The sequence below is a fragment of the Serinus canaria genome, chromosome 5, assembly GCF_022539315.1.
Source record: "Serinus canaria isolate serCan28SL12 chromosome 5, serCan2020, whole genome shotgun sequence".
Lineage (NCBI taxonomy): Eukaryota > Metazoa > Chordata > Aves > Passeriformes > Fringillidae > Serinus > Serinus canaria.
In genome coordinates this window covers 43,629,683-43,653,177 of record NC_066319.1, presented here as the reverse complement: position 1 = coordinate 43,653,177, position 23,495 = coordinate 43,629,683, and the positions used below count along the sequence as shown (strand labels likewise).

The 23,495-nt window shown below is 40.4% G+C and overlaps 1 protein-coding gene across 7 annotated transcripts in view; it reads right to left on the bottom strand.

Moving 5' to 3' along the window:
• The window catches only part of FLRT2 (fibronectin leucine rich transmembrane protein 2), a 71,194-nt gene extending 51,003 nt beyond the window's left edge, over positions 1 to 20,191 (bottom strand). Inside the window, exon 1 of one of the 7 annotated variants that reach the window (XM_018907348.3) lies at positions 20,090 to 20,191. The gene's annotated coding sequence lies outside the window, so the exon portion shown is untranslated. The other 6 variants (XM_018907353.3, XM_018907352.3, XM_050974748.1 and 3 more) reach the window with 6 other exon arrangements.
• Positions 20,192 to 23,495: the final 3,304 nt, after the last annotated feature.

Here is a 23,495-nt window from a genome sequence, read left to right as displayed (position 1 = left end):
CACTCTTTTTTTTTTTTTTTTGGGGTAATATCTGGAAACAAAAAAGTTCCAGAAGAGCAGATCTGTGAAGAATTCAAGACTGAATATTACAAGTATATATGGAAAATACATATAGATGTATTGGATCCCAGTTTTACAAATTTTCTTTAGATCAGTTCAAACTAATTTTTACATGGTTTTGATGAAAAATGCTAAGATGCAGTTCTGAGTCTGAATCATACTCAGAATTCCTGTATTAGCTTAGATTCTAGGTGCTTATATAACAAATTTTTGTCTCCCTTTGTGATGCATTCTCATCTCAGTGCTCATGTTCCACTGAGGAAGGATGTATTCCTTTTCTTCTCACTGAGATGTGAAGAAAAGGAATACATCCTTTTCCACGTGGCTTGTAGCACTTTACAGTAGAGCTAAATCTAGCAATCAAATCACAGGCTAAACTTTTACATGTGGCCATTTATTGAATGGATGCTCCACTGCATGGCAGGAAAGCATAAAGACCTCATAAACATAGTAAGAGTTTTAACAACTACTCAATGAAATGCTTGAATGAAGTCTTAACTAACCATGAGGGACATGGAGAGGGTAGTCAGAAGTTGCCCCATTGCTTTGATGTCAGTGGGAGCTGAAGGACAAATCATCACCAAAGTCTTTGACTCCAGGAACTTCAGTCCCTTGTATTAAAACATAGATATAGCTATATCAGTGCTATTATGCCACACCAATACCTAAAAATAGATTACATCCAAATTAATTGATTACCCATCACAATGGGCTGATATTAAATTTCAGAGGTTTATGCAGCTCAAATTTGTGTTTGGGACACCAAGTAAGTAATTCTGTATCACTTTAGATACATTGTTTCCCCAAATCAAAATGTTTTATTTGAAACTTATTTAAATATTTCTAAAATTTTCAGCCAATTCTGGACATAATATGGGAAAGAAAACTTATGACTGTATTAAATTTAGGTGGATTAATCATCGATATGTTACATTCCCTTTATTTTTTGTTATTCTGGAATAATATTGTTTTATTCTGGAAAGCTAATCAGATCAGATAATGATGGTTCAGAATGATGGTTTATTCTTCTGTTCAAGTCCTGAACTAGCATAATTAATCAAAAAAATCATGTCAGTACAGACCAACTGATGAGCAGAGCTGCATGTTCAGAAAACAGAGTATGTGTTCTAGCATCATCAGATGCATTGAATATCAAATCAGTAACTGGATGCCACATTTCAGCCCACTGAAGCTTGCCCAGTATGATATTGCAGTATTTTCTCTTCAGGAAACAACTGGCAATGAAAATTCCACAGATATATGAGAAATTGCTAGGATAAACTGCATATTACAAAGACTAATACCAACATTCTTTATTAGGGAAATTATTTTTGGAACTTTTAGCACAGAGACAAGTTGTTCAAACCAAGATTTTGGAGACATGCATAAAAGTTTTCCCTATAAATAAATCTTAATTTCTCCCATGTCTCTAGAAGGAAACTGATTTTGACAAACTGCATTTTGCCTCTATTTCTTTTAATTTTTCACATTAACATTTAGCAAGGGAAATTTCTCTTTGCTCAAATTCTTATTGCATGCCAGACAACCTGCTGCCTCTTCTTATTACTTTTATTACTTATTGTTGTTATATGGAGGACTTTGCAGGCAACACTGTCACAATTTAAATTTAAAAAAAAAAAGTCACCATGAGAGAACTTTATCTTCAGAAAAAGTTTTTACTTCAAACTGTCTCAGATTTATATTTCAGGCCATACTACATTTTGAAATTAAATCTTTCTCACTCAAAAACATAAAAATATATAGATAGTTCTTCTTGGTCCTCCAATGGAGATAAGTTGAAAGAAAGAAATGTTTTTATGTGTGGAGACTTTGCAAAATGGTTATCATGTTCAAAAGTTATTGACTTTTACTGGGATTGAAAGTATGCAGAATTCTGAAGGACTTGACCTCAGCCATGGAAAGGATACTGCTTCTCAAATTTATTTTTGATCTAACTGGAAACAGAAGGAGCCAGCATGAAATAGGGGCCTGCATTTCACAAGAATAATATCTTAGTCAGAGAGAGTGGGAAGGTAGAGGAGAAATCTAAAAATTTCTATTCCTTTAGCATGAAATTACTGCAGTACAGCTTCATGATTCTTAAGCTATGGAAAAAAAAAATCCTAGCTACTGCTGAGTAAATAATGTTTTTAAGTAAGTCATTTAAAAAAAATAATAATGTGGAGTTAATTGTCCCAGGAGCAAAGTCCCTAGAAGTTAGCCATTGCTCCCTGGAGACATCTGTAAAAAGTGATGTATACAAATGCAATATAAATGTTGCAGCTATTGTCTCTTTGTTACAGCAGTCTTCAGAATTTTGCTGTACTTTATGGAGAACCTTACACTCTCCTTCATCTATTTACTCCAAATTCATTTCTTTATATAGAAAAATCAGGTATTTTGAAGCTGCAGCTTCATTAGGAATCATGTGATTATAGTAACATTTTTAATGCTTGTACTTGGGCTGGAAGCAGATAATTGTTTTGCTGGGTTTGTTTTTATTGTTCTCCCAGGTACTTCACATAGCAAAATGGCAATGTATACTAAGCACATCTATGAGTTTCTCTACTGGATGGCCTACTAGTCATCAAAAATAAATCAAGAAGCTCTGTTCAATCTGTGAAAATTTTACTGCTCGTGGGATGCCATTTTTTTAAAGTTTATATTAAAAACCAGAGGACTCTTTTACATTTCCCTATTACTTAGTACTTTTAATGAAAATCTAACTCACTTTTTCAAATTAATTTTTGAGCATGCACTTTTGGGCTAAATATAGTGCTTTTGATTCTGTTTTCTGTTTTCAAAAGCATTGTGAATTTTTGCAATTGCTTTTTAAACTACTATGGATATAGGTAGCATGTACAAATAGGCAGATGACTGTAGTTGCCCATTTGATTTGTCAAGGTACTGACATCTATACATTGATTCATAAACCATGAGCACTCTCTCCTTTACTTCAGGCATTTCAGGTCTGTACATGCACTGCGTTTCTGATTATTTACAGCTCCAAATATGTTTTGCCATGACACTGCCAATATGTCTGATAAAAGGATGTTCACCTTCTTTCTGCTTTATCCTATAGGTAAAGAATTGATAGGAGTAAGTCTCTTCATTTTCATTCATGTAGATGTAAGGTAATTCCAGATTTTAGAAGAATGAACCTATATTTATACTGGAGAAATATCTGTGGTGAAAGTGGGACCCTTTAGTTTTTGCTATTTCAGGTTTTACAAGTCCTTTTCCCTTACTGTTGATGATACATCATGAGAAGACTTACAGAGTGAAAAATTACCAGAAAGATCCCTCTCTATATAAGAGCAGTAGTATGAGATATGGTGTTATTTATTTCACTTTTTTTTTTTTTTGCAGCATAGCAATGCATGTAAGGGAAAACTTCCCCAAATGACTGTCAGCAATCATAGAATATGGGTACTTATTTATAACAAGGAGAATCTTCCTCCTGGAAATTGCCTGAAAAGCAAGCAATACACTGGGATCATGAATTCAACCTGTGTAATTACCTGAGAGAAAGGAAGAGGAGATTTGTTTCTCATCAGATCAGCTCTAATCTCATTTTCCCACAGCCTAAAATGACAGCTTTGTACTTATATCCATTAGTGAACCTGTGGACTCCTTTCTCTCTGACAGGAGATGTTAAAATAGATGGAATCATAGTACCATGAAAACACAACCCTTTAATCTTGCTGGGAATACCTAGGTTTCAACATGTCTGGGGCTTTAAGCATTAGAGGTTACAAGAGAAGGGCAAAGTGAGGCAGAGGGAGAGAATGAGAGAGCAGGGGTGAGAGAAAAATGCTGTATATAAGATTTCTAGAAGAACAATCCATTGGGAATAATTTCTGCAGCATTGTTATTTGCAGCTGGAATATGCAGCACAATTGATGCCATTTTGCTCATTACTTATCTAGATTGTGCATGTGTATCAAGTCAGTGGAGTGATAAACATGATTGATGTACCCATACATTATTGTGTGTACAAACCCCTGCCCTGAATTTCATAATAAGAAGGGAATTTAAAGATTTTAATTCTGATTGACCAAGTCTCATGTTGAGTAATAATAATTCTCTGCATTATATAAATGCATGTAATGTTATTAAGCATCACAGAACACTTTTGTAATAGCAGCTTTCACTGAAGTTTTACATATTGGCATTAGGTTAATACAGTGATGAGCAGAATAAGATCACACAGAACAGAATGCAATCTGGCTCATTATTATTCACTTTGTTTTATATCTAGTAGCAAAACATTGTACTAGTTTCTATAAAGGAAAAAATGACTAATGAAAGGACACATCTATTATTAGACATTATCAGCCTCTGGGGTACTACTGAAATTTGTACTGAAAAAAAGGCCACTAAATCCTGAATGAAAAAACATTACTGGCTACCAGATAGCAAAGTCTTACTGTAAATTCTGGAGATAAATATTTACTGCAAGGCAGTAATACTGAATTTTCTCCAGTAACATTATAGCAGTTGTCTCATGCTGTTCTTGTCTTTCTTAGACAACACCACCATCAGAAAATGCACAACTATAAGCCTAACTGAATTTTTTAAATGGCAAATTGATAGAGGACCTCTGTCACTATTCTCCCTACTCCTGCAATAGAGAGCTCCTGCAGCAGGAAAAAATATTTAATGCATTAAAACTGAGAAGTTTGAAATTTACTGCAAGTGGCAAAAGTCCACTGTTGCATTGATAAAGCCATTATGCCTGTAGTTCTCTTGCAGAAGGAGATGATGTTTAGGCTGGTAAATTTTTTAGAGCCATATTACATGCCCTAAAAATGGTCACATGCCTGTAAAAATCAATCTACAATAGTTATAGCAATGGTGGAATGCATGAGGAATGTCATGGAAAGCATGTCAGTCACAGTGGGCAGAGCAATTGCTATGAGACAGATACAAGGATCATAACTGCAATATAAAATATATGCCTCTGTAAATTACTCCACAGATGACTCTGAAGCTCCAAACTGTGTGGCAGATAACTAGAAGAGTGCTGTAAACCTGACCTTAGGCAATTGCATGCCCAAGCATTTCCAGATAAATCAAGAAAAAAAATATTTACTTTGTGTAAGAGATTTGAAGAGCAGGGTCCTCTATTGATAGTGAGGAAGCCAGGGCACAAACAGCAGTGTCAGCTATCGGACTGCAATCCTTTCTCCTTATTTTTTAAGAAGGAAGGCTGGCCTACAGTCATGGCTGTAACAAGGAGCTCAACAGAGAAGTTTTAGCTTTTATGTTGTAGATAATTCAGCTGTAAACTGGCTGAGCCCTGATTTTCACAAGTGCTACTACACATCTAATATCAAGCTACTTTCTGAATCTGCTTGTGCATCAGAATTCATTGATCAAATGCTGTTCTTTACTCTTCCTCCTATCTTATGTTTACATTCCTTCTTTTATGTCAGGAAAATTAGTGTAGAGTTTGTTTCTGAAAATGTGCCTTTTACAAGGACTTGTACAGTGTGACTGAGGCTCAGGTCTGCTTTGTAAGAGCAGAGGAAGAAGAGCATGTGGAGGTCAAAGAGCAGTTTTTCTTCCTTACCTAATAAATCTTTTCACATCTGTCAGGGACAGGAAAACAAGGCTCTGTTAATAGTGGTGGGTTTACCTGAGTCCCCCCTTCATTTCATATAGATCACCAAAGCCTATGCCTGGATTTCAAATAGTAATAAAAAGATTTTGTATTCAGCAAGAGAAACTCTGTGTCATTTACTCCCCTTGCAAGCTTTAAAATATTGCACTTTTTGTTATTTCATTTAGTCTAATAGGAAAGATGAATCAGAAACCATAACACTGTTTCTGTTGTCAGGAATGACATGTTGACTAATTTCCTACCCTAGTAAGGGTATTCTAATTTCCACTTGTACTTTATTTATCTGAATTGTCCAATAAAGTATTTGCTAATCTGACAAAATTTGAGTTTTCTCCAATTTCCTAAAATCAATTACTTAAAAACATGTTTGGCTAAATTTTAGTGCTCATGAAAAGGGAAGGCAGTTAGCACAGAGCGAATCATCACACACAAGTTCCCTGGCACAGCTCTGCCAAAGCAGTTCAGTCCCACACCTGTCCTGGAACTATTCACAGAGCTAATCTATGCAGTAGTTATTCCCTTGTGGGCAACTATCCATGAGAGGCTTGACTGAGACCAGCCAAATTCATCTGCCTTGTGTTTTATTACTCACAGGAAGCTTGATCTGAAAGAATGAAGGGCTAACATGTTAACTCATACAGTGCCATTTTTCCACTGAGCTTTTTTTTTTCTGTTTTGCAGTTACAGTAACTGAATTCTAGTCAGATTCTTTACTGGACTTTTTGCAAGATAATACGTAAACAAATAACTAGAATTACATATTTTTTCAAATATTACTGCTACCACAACACTCATGGAGAAGGCTGACACAGTAAAAAAAAATTGCACACCCTCCCTAACAAAGCAAGGACATACATCTTCAGTGTAGCCTTCACCACAAATTATCTCCTTCCTTCATGTTAAGGGCTCAGACTTGGTGCTGATGCTGATTGTGGGCATTTGGTGTGCCTGGGGGAAGAGAAATGCCAGCCCTCCCATATGTGCATGCACAGGGAGTTTCTGCAGCCTTTGCTGGTTTAGTCTGTAGCACTCCTTGTCCCCTGACAAGGGGACAGTGCTGAATTCTGCCCTGCATTCAGCTGCAAGAGGCAAAAGCAGACTGCAGACCTTAATATAGAGTTTGATCAATGTTTGACCTAGACAGTGATTTAATCAACTGGACAGCATGAATGCACTGATGATGCAGAGAAAACATCATAATTCTGAATGTTACAGTGCACAGTGAATATTTCTTTCATTGGGTTTCTTATAAACAACAGTAATAAAGACCCACTTTGATGTCATTTATTCCCTTGGCACATTGCTCCCTTAATTCAGTCTTTTTTTGTCACATAAGGGATTTCTAATCTCTTTCCAATGGGATGTCTTACAAAAAAAAGCTGCCAGGATCTATATTTTATATACTTTAAATAACATATAATAGTAATTATTCCCCTTTGCTTTATCCACTTAAACATATTTTCTGTGAATAAACCATTCCTGAGAGGAAAATTTAAGACTAGTTTCTCACTAATTGCTTTATGCATCCCATCTTTACTCTGTGCCTGTTTTTTCTTATGGTTAAAATGCACAGTTTCTAAAGATACAAAAATGAGAACACAGAATAATATTAATAGGGAATATATTAAAGACAAGAGACTCACAAAAGCAGCAAGGGTTCTGTTCTAGAGGTAACACACTCTGAGAGAACATTAACTGTCTGACAATTCAAATGTGCTATGCCCATCACAAAAACAATTACAGGAATGCAACAGATCCTTGTGTCCCATCTTAGCTTGTCCTAGAAGGTGCACTGTCCTACTTCTCTCTCTCATGGCAGTCATTTTCTTCTCAAATGAATAACAGTTTAGGTGGTCAAAACTGTGATAATTAGGATATTCTGATTTTCTGTTGCACATAAACTTGCTTATCTCTGGAATTCATTAAGTCCAGACATTTTGTTTGCTCACTTTCATCCTGGTTTTCAGTTATTTTCTAGTTACTTTCCCTTCCCAGCATTTATCTTCCCTTTGGCACAATACTTCAATACTTGACTTTTGAAAATGATATGAGAAGCATTTAAATGAAAATAAAAGCTTCTGTGAGCATTATTATTAGTTTTGATAGTATCTTTAGGATACTTGTCCTCAATGCACCTGACATGACAGACATGAGAGGATAAACTCCAGCTTAAAAGAAAGATCCTTCTTATCTGAAGACCTAACTAAAAATTCTAATTCAGCCTATGCTGCCACATGTATTTGAACAATAGAGGCAGTGAAAGAGACAAATAGGAGAGTAGTATGCTGCTACCAGAATACAAACATATGTCAATAAAAGTACCCCAGACCATGGAAAGCCAAATTTCATAGCAAGACTCCAGGTCTTTATTTATTTCCTATTGTATTAAACAGGAGATAATCCTTTAGCATCACAGGGAAAGAGTTAAAAAGAATGCATTTCTACAAGCATTGGCTATCAATCAACACAAGACAATATACAGTGCTATAATTAAACACCCCTTCCCAAGACTGCCAAGTATTTTTGCACAAGACTTAAGCAGCCTGTGAACTGACACTGATGTTATCTGAAATTTAAAAGTGTTTATTCTCCAAGAGCTCAAAAAGGATCATCTTTCTGCAGCTGGTTGGCTTTACTAGATGATGCCTTCCCTGGATCAGCACATGCATAACCAGACAATCATTCTGCAGCGTGTAAAATATGATTGCATATGAGATATTGATGGCCTAAGGGAAGTTCTGAGTATCAGAGGTTCATAATTAGAATATCTATGCATTTGATTCAATAGAGTTTCCATCAATGTCACAGAGATGAGTGGTTATGAATTTCAGAGTAATCTCTGCTCATATGGACTGATTTATGTACTTTCAGCTTTGGACAAATGAAGGGTGAAGAGTTAAAACTCTTCCACCTAGAGACCTCCTTATCTTTTGAAGGGCTCTAAAATTTATAATTGCCTCTCCTGGTGTCGGGATCAAGCTCCACAGTTGGTAACTCATGACCTATTTATGATCATGCCATCCATCCACTTTCAGTCATTCAGTCCTCTTATCTGTAAATTCACAGTCACACCATGTAGGATGTGTGGATCTGCTGATAAGACATTTTTGCAGGAAAGAGAATCTGGGCAGATCAACAGTTCTGTTGCCAGAGCTGCTGGCAGCATCTCTAACATCTCATTTATTCCAGATTTATAAAGATCCACTGTGCTGATCTGAGAATAGAGCTGAGTGTTTGAATTCTGTGATAATAGACAAACCTGTATGTGGTACGAAATATAAAGTTAAATAGATACTGATAAGATTATCCAGTGTGGAACAGAAAACAACCATCTTGTTAGTGTTGAGATTTCCAGAGCTCCTGAATTGTGGGCTTGGGTGTCCTTGGGTTTTGCTTTTGGATTTGTTTTAGTGTGTTTATCTGGTCTTTACTTAGTTTTCAATGACAGCATTTTACTGGAATTATACATAACTAAAAACTAAGGTTCTAGGTTATCACACAAAAAGGGATACAGAACTCCGTATCCAGAATTTAAAATTAAATCAAATTTCAGTATTTTTCTTAAGACTATTGAATGCAGTAGTACTTGTGAAAACTGTTCAGCATTAACTGTAGAGGGAAAGAACTACAGTAGAAAATGAAACAAACTAGAAAAACTCATGTAACAGTTTCCATTTCAAAATTCTTCAGTATCACTGTTTGCCCCACTACCTAGTTAAATATCTAAAAAGAAAGATGCTAACTAAGCTACAGAAGGAAATAGATTTTGTTAAATGATCTTTTGCTACTCTAATTATCTTGAAAATAATTTTTTGTTGTTTTTCTTTTCTATATTTTGTGTGTGTGTCCCCACATGCATGTATTTACATTTTTATAATTTTAAATACATAATACCACATGAATAAAAAAATTTTAGAAAGGAGATTTTTATGGGGCTTTACATGGATAAAGGAACTAGAGTAACATTTCTGTCAGATGCTTTGCCACAGATGCTTAGGCATCCCTGGGCAATTATAAGGGACTTCACTCTGTCTGTGGCATTCAGAGTGCACGTTCTTAAAAGAATGAGAGGTGTCCATTCTGCTTGTTTCTCTCCTCATATTTTCAAAGCTATAGTGGTAGGCACTTCTCTCCATGAGTAAAGATTGTAATTCTGCTGCACCACTGACAAATAATAAGGTTTTGAAATTAGTTTTGTTGAACAGTGAAAATAATTTCTCAAATAAAAAAAAAAAAGACTTCCACTGGCAAAATGCATTTTACAATTTACTGTTGAACTGTTCAAGAAGCAGCTCTTCACTGAGCAGCATGGCACAGGGCCAGAATGAGCTATTTCAAAAATCACTGTCAGGCATACACTGATTTGATACACAGGATTTAGCAGTACAGATGAGAATGACTGTCTGCATGTGATCATGTTCTGTTACATTTTAATAGTCCTTCACTGTATACTCATCTTTAACTTGAGGAAATTTGTTCTTAGACAACTAAATCTGTTTTAAAGGAGGAGAAATTTATCAGGCTGGGTAACAGTACATTTTATTTGCTTAGCTTACTTATTTTGATTTGGAAATAAATTTTCAATGGACAGTTCAAAGCATAAAAAGATGAAGTTTAGTTTAAATTAGGAAAGAAAATGTTACGAGCATATTAGAGAGAAAGGTGTGAGCTGTTGATTAGCCCTTCCTGTCTTTTCTGCCTCCACTTTCTCTTCTCCAATTATTAATGTGGGAGCTCACAGATCAGATCTAAGGTAACATCAATTCAGGCATCAAAATTATTCAGGTTTTGGGGTTTTTTTTGTTTGGTTTGTTTTTTTTTTTTACATAAAAAACTATGAAACTTAAGAGCAAGTTATCAACCAATACGGCTCAAGAAATAATGTGTACTCTTGGAGCATTTGTGACTAACTCCAAAGCTAAGTGTTTAAAGATAAGAATGAGGTTAAACTTAGATGAGCCAATGGGACAGCCTGTGAAACCAGCCTAACAAGACTCTTAAATAGGGTACATTTAGTTGGATGCAAATCTCTCAGTGACACAAGAAGCACCACCTAGGAAAGACTTCCTAGATCACAAATGAAATTACAAGGTATGGCTAACACATGCTCCTTCATTTAGAGACACCTGACATGGTTTCAGTTAGCATTTAAGGCATGAAACAGGCTCACTGAAACCCCCTCACTTACCAAAACCATAATTCATTAAATGATATGCACACATGATGTCTCGTCTGCAGATAGTTTCTACAGAAGCATACCTATGTATGCTGTGCCTGTGACAAACACAAATACTGCTTCAATCCTAACAAAGACACTGTTCTAGTAAGTTAAATTACTTTTGCCTACATAGCTTGTTTTCCTATACATATGTGAAGAAACTCCTATTGGAAGCCTATATACATAAGTATAATCAGAGGCATGCTGTTGGGGTTGTATCATCTTCAATTACAGCTAAATGACATCACTTTGGGGTATTGAAATCATTACTCACATGAGTATTACCTAATAATGAGAAGAGTGTCTGTGAAATTAACTTGCCAGTGAAAGAGAGAAGGATTGATTCTGGAGTCCAGTACAATAATTTAAAATGCAGCTCTTCAGCTGTGAACTTGTATTTCACAAGCACAGGTAAGTTTGGGACAGATTCTTTGCGTTGATCTCTGGAGCAATGCCCATTGGGAACACCTCAGCTCTTTTACCCACTATAGAAATTTGCAACACACTGCAGGAAAAGTATACCTTTTATCTTATTGTTTAGTTTGATTTGCAGTTCACCAACAAAATTAATTTTTATTTTATATTAATTATATATGCTTTGAAAGGTCTGAGGGAGACCTCTATGACTAGACAGTCATCTATATATGTAACCCATATAAAAACTGTATATATATGCATTTAATATATATAACCTAAATTTCTTTTTCAAAACTGCATATTAATTCTCATGTTCTGTCCGTGTCATATTGATTTTTTTTTTTTTTGCAGTAGTTTCCAATGGCATTGTAAAGGTCACCTTTTTCTCTGTAGGAAAAACATACAGGACATCTTAAGGGAAAGAAATATTTGTATTCTAAACCTACAGGTCTGCAGCTGATGACCCTATGACTCCAGTTTGACCATGTTTTGATCCTCTGCAACCAGTGTGAAGATTGAAGAGTGTACATAAGCATCACCAAAGCCCCCCAACATTCCTAGGACATGCTGCTGGGAGCACTTTCCCACACAGACAACCCTTTTAAAGATGATGTGTCTTGGCTAGATCTCAAGGAACAACTTGGCCAGGTATGAGCTGCTAGTGCAGTACTGGAAGCACTGTCAGAAAAAGCTCTACTCTTTAGTTTAACTTGACCTGTTGGTTTTGTGAAGGAATGACAAAAGCTGCCAGTGAGAACTGGGAGCAGCACTGCAGTACACTGATTTCTGGTCTTGGGAGGTGCAGATGGGGTTTTTTATTCAGAGCTCTCACCTTCTCTGCTCTCAAGAGGTCATCTCGTACTTTCACATAGTTTACAGTATTTACTAGGAGAGAAGTGTGTAGCATTAACTTGCCCTGTCTTTCCTGAACCCAGATGTACATGACAATGAATGCCTAATAAATTAGATATGGAATTTCAAAATCTTTTGCTTGTAATGCTCCCACAAGATCTCAGCCATTAAAAAAATCTTGAAAATTTTGTCTGAAGAGAATTTTTGGAATTACTTTAGATTAATTTAGTCATCAAGAAGAAACTAGCTTGATATCTACATGATACTTTTAAGATTAGATTACCAATGACAACCTGGACACAAGAACTTTGGTCAAAGAGCAGAACTTCTGTTACTTCATCCAAACATTTTCATTGTGATATTTTCAAAAATAAATGATAAAAGAAAGTAAGTACTGGATTCTGTGGCTCAAGGTATGTCCCTGCCTGGGTCAGGATTTGCAAAACCACATTGCAGACCATCACAGTAATTTACTGACCAGGGCCTGCTGGAAGCAAGTCACCTCTCACCTGGGGCCAAAGTAAAGCCATCACTTTGCAGGACCAAATCTGGCAATGATCTGATCCTGTGAGTCAAAAAAAGTTTTTTTTCAAAGACAGTACCCTTGAATGATAAACACTTTTCCGTGTCATATGCCTTTTTAAATACATCCTTGCACTACACTAGGCTAGAAAATATTTATGAAAAAAAAAAAACCAAACCAAATAAAGCAGTCATAGCTTGAAGTAAAATATACAGAAGACTGTTTCTGGGTAGAGTTGAAACACAAGACTTCTTTTAAAGAGGGAAACTTTACAGACCTTGTTCTGCATCATTAAGTTTTCAGGAATGCTGAATAGAGCATGATGGATTTAAGTTGCTGCTAGTATTTAATTTTGATACAGTTCAAGGGGCCACATCAGAAGAAGGAATCAAAGACAGAAAAAACAAACAAACAACCTGTTAACTGGGAAAACCATCAATTAAAAACAAGAAAAAATATAAGAAGGTCCCAAAACCTTTCACCAGTGGCTGAAAATATCAGATTAAATTGTAGTATTCCTGGGGCATATTATTTGATGTGATTAGAATATAATTGGTTAAACAGAGAAGAGTTTTTATTTAAAACACTTTTTTCCGAGTATCATCGATGGATTAAGGTTTCGGTGCATTTAAAATAAATTAATAAAACATGCCATCATTTTAATGATGATCTTTTTGTGGTTGTTTTTCTTTAAAATAAGCCAATTACTTGAAATGTGTGGGTTACTCATAGCTGGAGAGAAACTGAGGCTCATATCTTCCATGTATATCCAATTAGTCTTCTTTTAAAAAAAATACCAACTGTATATTATTCTTTTCTATTTTTAATAAAATAAAAAATAAAAGTATTTCTTTAAAAAATAAAAAAAGAAAAAAATAGAAAAGAAAAACCAATTTTATTACCTCTGGAGCAAGTTTCAACTCTTTTGGTTTCTTGAGGAAATAAATAAAAAGCTTTGCAAAAAGACTCCTAAAAAAAATTGCCCAAGGGGGAGGGAAGGAAACACCTTAAAACATCACATTACCAAGCGCTGAGGTAATCAACTACAATCTGAGAAATGTCAAACAGTGGTATTCATCTACTCAAAGATTTTGCTGGTCAAGTTCTTAACTGCCATTTGCAATCACTAACTAAAATATGGAAAAGAGTTGTGGATATAAACAAGAGGCAAATTAGTATTGGGAAGCTGGGTTTAATAATCCCCTAAAAAAGTCCATCTGTTTTTTAAAGACCCCTTTTTCCTTGATCTCTGACATGTATTCCTAATTTAGACAGCACTGGATTTTTTTTTCCTTACATTTTTTAAGCACCCTGCTACCATAAACTCTACTCATAGTATATCTGATCTGAGTGTTTCTCTCAAGTTTCAATTATGTAAGCACTGAGGGGCAATAAAATTTCGCACAGGTTCAGCCTGCTTTAGAGTAAGTATTATAGCATCAGACAAATATAAATGCAATTTCTTTAGTGCTAATGTTCAACAGCACTGGTTACTTCTTGTTTTTCTGATTTTATCAAATATTTATCATATTATCACAGGAATAGCTGAAACAGATTGGAAGCGCTTTCATGTTTGGAAGTGGAGCTTGGTTTTGTTTTCCTGCTTAAAACAATTGAAAATCACATTGTTTGCAATGAATGTAAGATTGATAACCTAAAAAACTAGAAGATTTGCAGGTAGTAAAGACTAAAACAATTTATAATCTGTTTTTCCTATCCACTATGGAGAAGGGAAAAATACACCAATGACTACACCCTTCTCACAGATAGAGGTCAGTAATGGACTGGATTTGAATCTGCCTAGTGAAAGCCTGAAAGTTACATCAAAGTATCCTAGACAAAAATGAACTCATTTTGAGATTAAAGAGGTAACACAAATGATTAAGAAATAAAGCTGTCACCTTCCTGGAAACAGTATTATCTTAAGTGTGCCTTCTTTCTAGTCCTTTAAATAGACAGTTCAGTACAGGAAAAGCCTGCTAGTTGTACTTGCTTTAACTGCTTTTTGTTTTCTTCACTTGGTAAAACTCTGTCTCTCCTCCTTTGCTGCGGGAAGGGTAGAGAAGTCAGCCCTAATGACATCCCACGTTTTAGATACTGCTATTTTAAGCAATTGAATGCAAGCACATTCTTGATTCTTGAAGGAAAGCACAGCCTATGTAATGCAGATTCCAACTGGAAGGGTGTAGGGTTGCGCAAAGGAGATATGTCTACATCCTAAATCAAGCTCTCCAGCAGGCCAGGATATAAATGTGACTGTAACAGTGGCTCAAATTAGATCCAGACTTCCCCAAGCCAAACACAGATAACATCACCTTATACAAAATACAGGGTGTACGTGTGTGTGGGGAGCAGCTCTTAAGAACTCTGCGTGCATTCCAGCTCCACTTCTTGCTAAAGCCTTGGACTTTGGAAAACACTGATGGCTGTTCTAGTCACAGGTAGTTTTATAGACACTGTGTTTGCACAGTGCTCTGACTTGTTTTACCTACAGTACTTCAGGCCTGAACTCTCTTAACTGCCTCGCTACCATATCAGCACACAGAACAACCATTGAAACAGCTTCTTGAAATCTCTCCTCACATACTTTTCAGAAAAAAGATCAATGCTCACATTCTGACATCACTTTTGTCACATAGAAATAATGACTTTAAAATAACCTCTGTTCTGTCTTTTTTTATTATGCAATGTTTAGATCTTTTTCATTATGCAAAGTTTGTTTCAGTGATAACATGGCATATATTGACTCTTTCAAAGAAGAAAGGAAAGAAAGGTGAATAGAGATATAGGTACAGTACCTTTTCAGAGTTTTGAAAAAAATGCCAGGATGAACTTTTCTCCTTTCAAAAATATTTATATCAAAATTAATTAATTAGCTTAGTCTTAAACTGCAGATATGTAAAGGTCTTTCTTTGGAGAAAGACCATGTCAGTGAACGAAGCAAGGCATTAAGTTCATGGAAATTTGTGGGGGTTTTTGTATGGCTAGTTGGGTTTATTGAACCCAAGAACTGATCAATCTCAACCTCTAAACTGGTTTAATTTCCCTGCAAGCACTGTGAAGTTAGTTACAGTAAATAAACCTCTCTTTAACATACACCCTCACTTTCAGAGAGAGAGGTGGGGGGAGAGGGAAGGAATGAGAGAGGGAGAGGGAGGTAGAGAGGGAGAGGTCTGACTTGCTTTTAGTATCTTTTCCTGCTCCTCGGGTAAGGAACTCTCCCTTTCTACTTGGCTGAACGCTGCATTGCAAAAGGCAGTATCTGAAGAAATACAATCAGTACCTTCCACACACAGTGCAGGAATTTACACGGATTTGTGCCTTGGATTTATTAGCTTATTGTAAGCCTTAAAACAGATTTCCTCCATTAAAATTAATTAAAAGCTCCTGTTGACTGCTTCCCACTCTGAAAAGAAGGTGGAGAATCTTATTCTCTTAACTTTAATGATTGTTTATTTATCTTTTATGGGGTTTTATATCATAGTCGAGAGAGGTTTTTTCAGCTGCTTGACTCCCTTTTGCCATCTGCTATTTTTTGTTCACACACCATCCCCACGCACCCAGCCCCCCGTAGTATTTATTCTTATTTTGTCAGATCCCCGTCTAACTCGTCAAGTCTCTGAGCGGCTCCTTTGTATTCCGAATCTCGATCCGATTCCCTTAACCTCTCCCCCACCCACTCACCGCCAGCCCCGCTCCGGAGGCTGCTGATGGGGATCTGATGGATCCTCCTGCCGGGCGCAGCTCCCGACTCTCCCCGTAGATTCCTTAACAATCGGCAGCACCGAACTAAGCCGACTACCTCTCCCAAGCAAGGCTCACCTCTAAAGGTCCCGTTTCCCCGAGCCACCTCCCAGACAGAACCGCTGGTGGTGCTCACAGGGGCGCTGTGCCGGTGCCCGTGCCGCAGGGGTAGTCCTCGGCTCTCCCCTCCCCACGGGGTGGGGGCCAGGCTCAGCACCCTCCCTGCTCGGCGGTGAAACACGACCGGGGGGACCCGGGACCTCGCTGCAGCTGCCAGCTCCGAGTCCCGCTCCTGAGCCACACGCTGGCGCAAAACACCCGGGGACCCTGCTAGCACTTGCCGCCGGCCATTCATAAATCCTGCGTGTGTGTGTGCCCGGCGCCGCGGACATGGGGCTCTAACGTGGCGAAGGCGGTATTTCTGACACAGCCTGATCCCGGCTCCGCAACTTTGCCATCTGGGAGCAGGCAAAGGGCACCGCGGCTTTAGATCGCCCGGGGCTAGAATTACCAGAAAGGAAAAGAGTAAGAAATGAAATCCCAACTGTACCTGACGGTGTCTGGGAATCCCTCGCCGGCACCGATCGTAATCCCCCTTCGCGCCTCTGGCCCCCCACACCAAAACTTTGCCGCCGCCGCTCCTCGGTGGTGGCCGCCGCCGCCCTCCTCCCGGCGCCGCTCCCGGCCGGCCCCGCGGGCCCGTTCCCCGCCGGCCGCCGCCGCTCCGAGCGAACCCCGCGCCTCCCGCGCCTTCCTCCGCCCTTACGAGGCGGCGGCATCGTCCTACCCCCTGCTCCACCACCTCCTCCTCCGGCGCGCAGCCCACGGCTCTGGCATTCCCAACGCACTTTCTCTCCTCGATTCGCTCTCTCTTTCCCCCGCCGTTCCTCCTTCTCCGGTAAAAAATAAACGAGAGGGAACCGCGGCTACCCTTGATCTTGGGGTTTCTTTCCGGATTTTTTGGTTGTTTGCCCCTTTTTTTTTTTTTTTTTTTTTTTTTTTTGTCTCTTTCTGTCCTCTGGAAATGATGAAAAGATCACATGAGGAGCAGGCACGGCGACCCAGGACCTTCGTAAGTCGGAGAAGGCATCGGACACATGTATGTGAGTATATATGTGAGCGTGTGTCTGGCTCTCTCCAAGTCCTGCGCCTGCCTCCAGCCGGGATTGCAGGATGATCTTAGCAGTAGTGATGCCTCACATCTCACTATTCCCTGCTAATGTAAGTCGTGCCTTTTTTCCTCCCTGCCTGACACCCCAGGGAGATGTTTACAGTAATGAATTCAGTTGATAGCCATCTCTCTCTCTCTCTCCTGGAGTCCCTCCCACATTTCTACTTTAAAGAATGCTTGGAAGGCAGGGCTGCAACCTAAAGCTTTCCAAGAGGCAAAGTCAGGCTAGATTTTCTCTTTTTCTTCTTTCCTTATTTCCCTCCCCGTCCCCCCGGCTACTTTTAACCCCTAGCTTGCTGAGGACAATTTAGCCAGCTTTATCTGTTTGGACTCCCCCTCTTCCCCTCTTTCAGCAATGGGAACCAAGCGGGCGGCGCTGCCGGGGGGTGTACGGGCTGCGGAGACCCCGATCCCCGCCCAGCCTCACCGCCGGGCCGGCGCTGCGGGAGAGGAAGGTGCGCGGAGCGCCGTCCTTCGAGGCGGGACTGCCCCGCACCGCCGCTCCGGGGACTCTCGGAGTGGATCGGAGCGTATCGGAAGGGAAGCCGGGAAGTGAGCTGAAAAACTCCCCGAGCGGCGGTTCTGGGAGATGCCCTCTCTAGCAATAATTACAGCCGTGCTCTCCACCAACATGGCGATATTTCATGTGCAGCCGCCGACAAGCCCGCCTCCCCCACCCCCTTCTTTTCCTCTCCTTCCTCCCTTGCGAACTTTTAGATACACAGCACCAGTATTCAACAAATATAACAGAATAAAAGAATCCCCAACCCTCAGGGAAGAGACGGATCTCCTCTAGTATTCTGTCTGATTTTCATCATCAGCCAAAAAGACTTACAAAACCTCTGGAGAAACCTCCTTTTGCCCTAAAGCGGTAACAACACCCACTCCCCTCCACCCCCCTGTTTCTCCTGTACACATTCAGTGCGTGTACACATGAGTGTGTGTGTGCATGCCGGGCTGTCTGCGCTTGTTTCGGAGTAACCCTTCCCCCGCCGTCCAGCTCCCTAGTAGGCTACTGCCTTGTCCTGGAAAGTCCACTTAAACACAAGGCTATTTAATACCGAGAAGCACTTGAGCGATAGGATACAGCCGTCAAGGTAGGACGTGGGGTGTCTGAAGAGAATTTGCCTCAAACTCCTACATTAGTAAAGCAAACGCACAGCACAGCTTTTGCTGCGAGTTACTTTAAGAAACGGGCTGAGGAGGGATGGAGGAGAGGGTGCTGATCAATGCCATGTGTCGAGGAAACAGAAAAGGCAACCGAAATGCCTCGGGGTTGGCTTCCCCCTCACCCCTGGCTGCTCAGTGGTTCTATTTGCTCGGCCGTACCTCATAAGCTGAATCACTCGCTATTAGCTCCGCGCCTCCTTCGCCCTTCGCTTGGGGGGGCTAAACCACTCCTGACTTCAAAGGCTCAATAAAGCCGTACCGAGGAGCCCCGGCGAGGGTCAGCCCAGCCTCCGTGTGCTCAGCGCAGCTCCTGCCCCCGCACTCGCCCTGCCCTCCACCCCCTGCCCTCCAAGGGGGCTTCGGAGAGTCCCCGCGTATGGACAGCCCGGAGCGGAGCCGAGCCGCGCCTCCTGCTCGCTCGGAGAAGGACTTGTACCCTCACCTATGCCGAGTGATGGGGGTAGGGAGCGAGCACGGACGGGGGAGCGCAGGTAGCAAGTATTTCTCAGGGGACTCAGCAAGAGGAAGGGAGTTGAGGACCAGACCCCGCTTCTCTCCCTGCTTTACGCCCCCAGGTTGGAGGGGAGGCCGCCCGGGGCCCTCCGCGGGTCCAGCCGGCCTGGAAGAAGAGGGTGTGACACCGGTGAGTCCCTCGGTCAGAGCACGTATCCCCGCCTCCGAACAGGGGCTACTCTGTGGTCGAAACTGCTCGCAGCTGCCAGCTGGTCCAGAGGGATGAAAGGATCAGGAGTCCTGTAGAGTACAAAGGCTAATGTGCTAGGTAGTTTGTTTTTTTTTTTACTTTTTAAGATGTTTCTTTCTTCCTTTCTTAGCCTCTGCGCACTTTTCAGAGTTCTTATTTGAGCATGATTTAAATCTCCTTCATGAAGCTGATGGACAACCAGTGCATTTTAAAGTCCAGGTAATCAGAACTTAAAAAAAAAAAAAAAGAAAGAACAACCTCTTGTTTTCTTGTGTAAACCACCTGTCCCTCTTTTTTCCAAGTCCTCGATACTAGCAACCTGTCGTCAGCACAGGAGGCAGAGCTGGCCATTGTCCATCACAAGTATTTCTGCCCTCTGTTCCCCTAAAGAGGGAGGAAAGTGGGAATGTTAAAAACTTCTGCAAGGCTGCAGGCAGTTGCCCTGCTCCGCAGTCTCAGAGGGATTACGTGGAATTATTCCTGTTCCTCTCCCTGACCCTACACCCTCAACCAGCCTATACCTCAAATCAGTGAATGATACTCAGGACATGTTTTGGTCAAATCAAGACTGTGTCAATCCAGAAAGTGACTTAATCAGGCGTTACCTGCTCCTGAGGAAGTGGGCTCCTTCTCGGTAGGTCACCCAAAGCCCACCGGGTCCGGCAGGTTGAAAGGGGAGAAAGTGGCAGCACAGCCGGGCTCCAGCATGGTACTGTTTTAAGGATCACCACCGAGGTCTCTGTTTTCCATAGCTGCCAAATGATCACCAACACCCAAGGCTGCCCTCAAGGAAAGGAGGAAAGAAATTATCTTCCCAAACTGCTCTCCAGCCGGTCGTTTGACCCTGACACCCACCGATGACACTGAAGAACACCCCGTTGAAGGGCTAAACGCCTCGCAATTTCCTGTCTTCTCTTCCCCCAGGCGGCCCCGGCGCACCGCCGCCGAGCGATCTTATCGCCGTGCGATCATTATTCACCGGTGACAACCAGAGATGCAGCGCTCCTAAGTGAGGGTGACAGATTTCAAACGCGGGGCTGCAGCGTATCCAGCCTCAGACATATTCTTCCTCAAACTTTGCCTAGCAAGAAAGTCAGCGGCTTAACCCTTTGCAGCTCTTTCTCTCGCCCGGGAACAGAGACCCCAGCACCGGGGAATGCTGGCTGCGGGGAATGCAGGACAACACGGCTACTTGGCTGGGGATTCTTTTTTACCTGCCATTTTATATTCTTGGTTATTTTCACTTGAAACAGATGAGAACAGCCAACTCTGGGGAGCAGATGGAGGGCTTTTCTGTGATCAGAGGCTGGAAAAATCCTCTTGGCAAAGCAGATCGCTGGGGACTCACCTGTGGTCCCTCTCTGTCACCGTATCTGCAAACTCATCTGCATGGCACGAGTTCCTCTCATACGCACATATACAGAGCTTCTGCACTTTCCCCAGAGTGATGTGGTTAAAAGCACAATTCCAAAAGTGCCATTTCACTCAGATCTCCAGAATCAGCTCTTTTACAGGTTATTAACTACAACAGAGAAAGGAGCAAGTGAGAAAGAAACACATTTTCAGGAAAGAAAGAAAGGAAAAAAAGCCTTTTTCACACATGCACTTTGTACTCAAAGGAAATATTTACCGCGACCGAACTCCAGCATGTCAGAGCATGTTTCCTCCTAAGCACAAGAAACCTTAAAACTGAGAGAAAAGCATGTGCTATTCCAAGATGAAATGAAGTGCTTGAAAGCTTTCCAAAGTGTGTACCACCAGCCCAGAGCCCGATGTCAAGACAACATCAAAATAACAGGGAAGCAAGATTAACAAACTCTACTGATTGCCTAGTATTAATTTATATATATTTTCAATGCATTATGATATTTCTGTCACCCTTCTCTACCCCCCTCCCTCCCCATCCCCCCCCCCAAAAAAAATGGAGGGGGAAACACACGACCTCTGACTGCAGCCTGCAGCTGGTATTCTGGGAGGTCCTTCCTGAGCCCCTGTGGTCATGCTGTAGGAAGGATGGAGAGGCAGGTAGATGTGTATGAATGGGAATTTCAGGGCTTTCTTCATTAAATGTGTAAGATAAGGCTGGACAAGGGGGGAGATGAATCCTACAGTAAGCAAAAGGACTAGAAAAAAAAATATTCTCCTCCCATCCACATGTCTAACTTCCGATTTTAAGCACAGCAGGCAAATGAACCTCATTAGAAGAACAACCCCCAGCCACACTCAGCCACCCCCCGCCCCCAAAACTCCCCCAAAACTGACCCTTTAGACATCTCATATATCCTTATCCAGTTTGTAACAGCAGGAGACGCGGCGGGGGCCGTGAGCAGCCCTGGCCGAGGGAGGTTGTGCAGGCAGGAGCGGGAGCGCTGCCGCAGGTGCGCAGCGGGAGCTCCGCGGGCGCGGAGCGGGGCCGCCTGCACGTCCCGCGGCGCGGCCAAGGTGGCAGCAGAGCACAGCGGTAGGATGGACACTTCCCCCTCTTCGCTCCTTCCAACACGCTCTGTTTAAACTGCTGCGAGCCCCTTCCCCCTCTTCCCCCTCTCCACGTAGTCTTGGTAATAGTCTGATTACTTGGACTTTAAACAGTTTTTGCCCTCACCATCACCAGACTATAAATGTGTCAAGGATGCATTTATTTATTTATTTGCTAGCAAAGAGCTTTGCATGGTTGAAAAGCTGTAAACTAAAAGGAGAATATAGAAATATATTCTCTTTAAATTATCTGTGATCATACAAGAGGGCTAGCCTGGAGTGATGGTCCACTGATCCAAAATACAACCTCACTTATTATATAGAAAATGTAAGATGGGATAACATTTAGAAATGTTATAAAAATGAAAGAGTCTTTTAAAATATTTTTTTATTTTCAACTATATTGTTAGGTTGATTTCTGCAGATTGCAAGAACGAGGGTAAAAGGAAATGGAAATAATTTTGTAACTGAGAGATTGCTCTAAATCATACTGAATGGTCTCAATTTTGTCTGTAATGTAAAATTTTTACCTCAGGCCTTAAATTCATGCAGCTGACAGTAGGGAAAAAAATCACTAAACATATTCTTCACCAAATTTGGGAAAATCAGCTTATTAAAAAAGGTTTTGAGGAAGAAAAGGGAAGGGAAAGAGGATGGGAAAGGAAAGAGAAAGGAAAGGGATGGAAAAAGAAGCAAAGGGGCAGAAAGAAAGGGGAAGGGGAAGGGAACCAGGTAGATACTATTATAGAATATTGATGTTTTAGTTTTAATAGTTTTCATGCTGATGACAGTTGCACAAAGATAGATCAATCCGACCAACATTTAGTTGAATTTGACAAATTAAAGGTAATTAAAGTGGCTAAATCATGACATAAGTATCCAGTAGTCATTAAACATTGTTATACATTGTTTATTTGTGGTATTATTGGTTTTTTTTTTTCATGTATAGGCAATGCAAGGGAAAATAGAATAATGAGAAAAACTTAAATCAACACCTATATGAAAAAAATAATTAATTTATGAGTGGCCTAACTACCTACCATGGTGAGTGGAAAGCATGAATAAAACCTTCTGAATAACATACAAATAGCCAACACAAGTTTTTTCTTTCACATTTTCTAAGCGTAATCATAAAGGTCCTTTTCATTGTCATAGCCAGCTTTTAAAATAAAGGAATATCTTCCATCTCTGGTTCTGTTACTGCACCATTATGTTTCTGGAAAAGATAATCCACACCCTTCTATCAAACTCTTGCTTCACTATATAAAGCTGAAACACCTTGGTGAAAGTCACACAGCATTCATTAAGTTGCCCCTTCTGCATTCAGTGCTCTTCTTCTGTTCTAAGAGGAGAAGGCTAGAGGCAGACTACCAATCTACTGTAGAGAAAATATCCTTTTCTGATCACAAGGCTATCCTCCCAATCTCCCATGGGAGTTCAAGAGCTCACTCATTCGAATTTCCTGCTGATTAAAAAAATCAGATTTATTCGTACTTTCCACAGGTTTTGCAAGCTCACATCATTCTTTCACTTTTG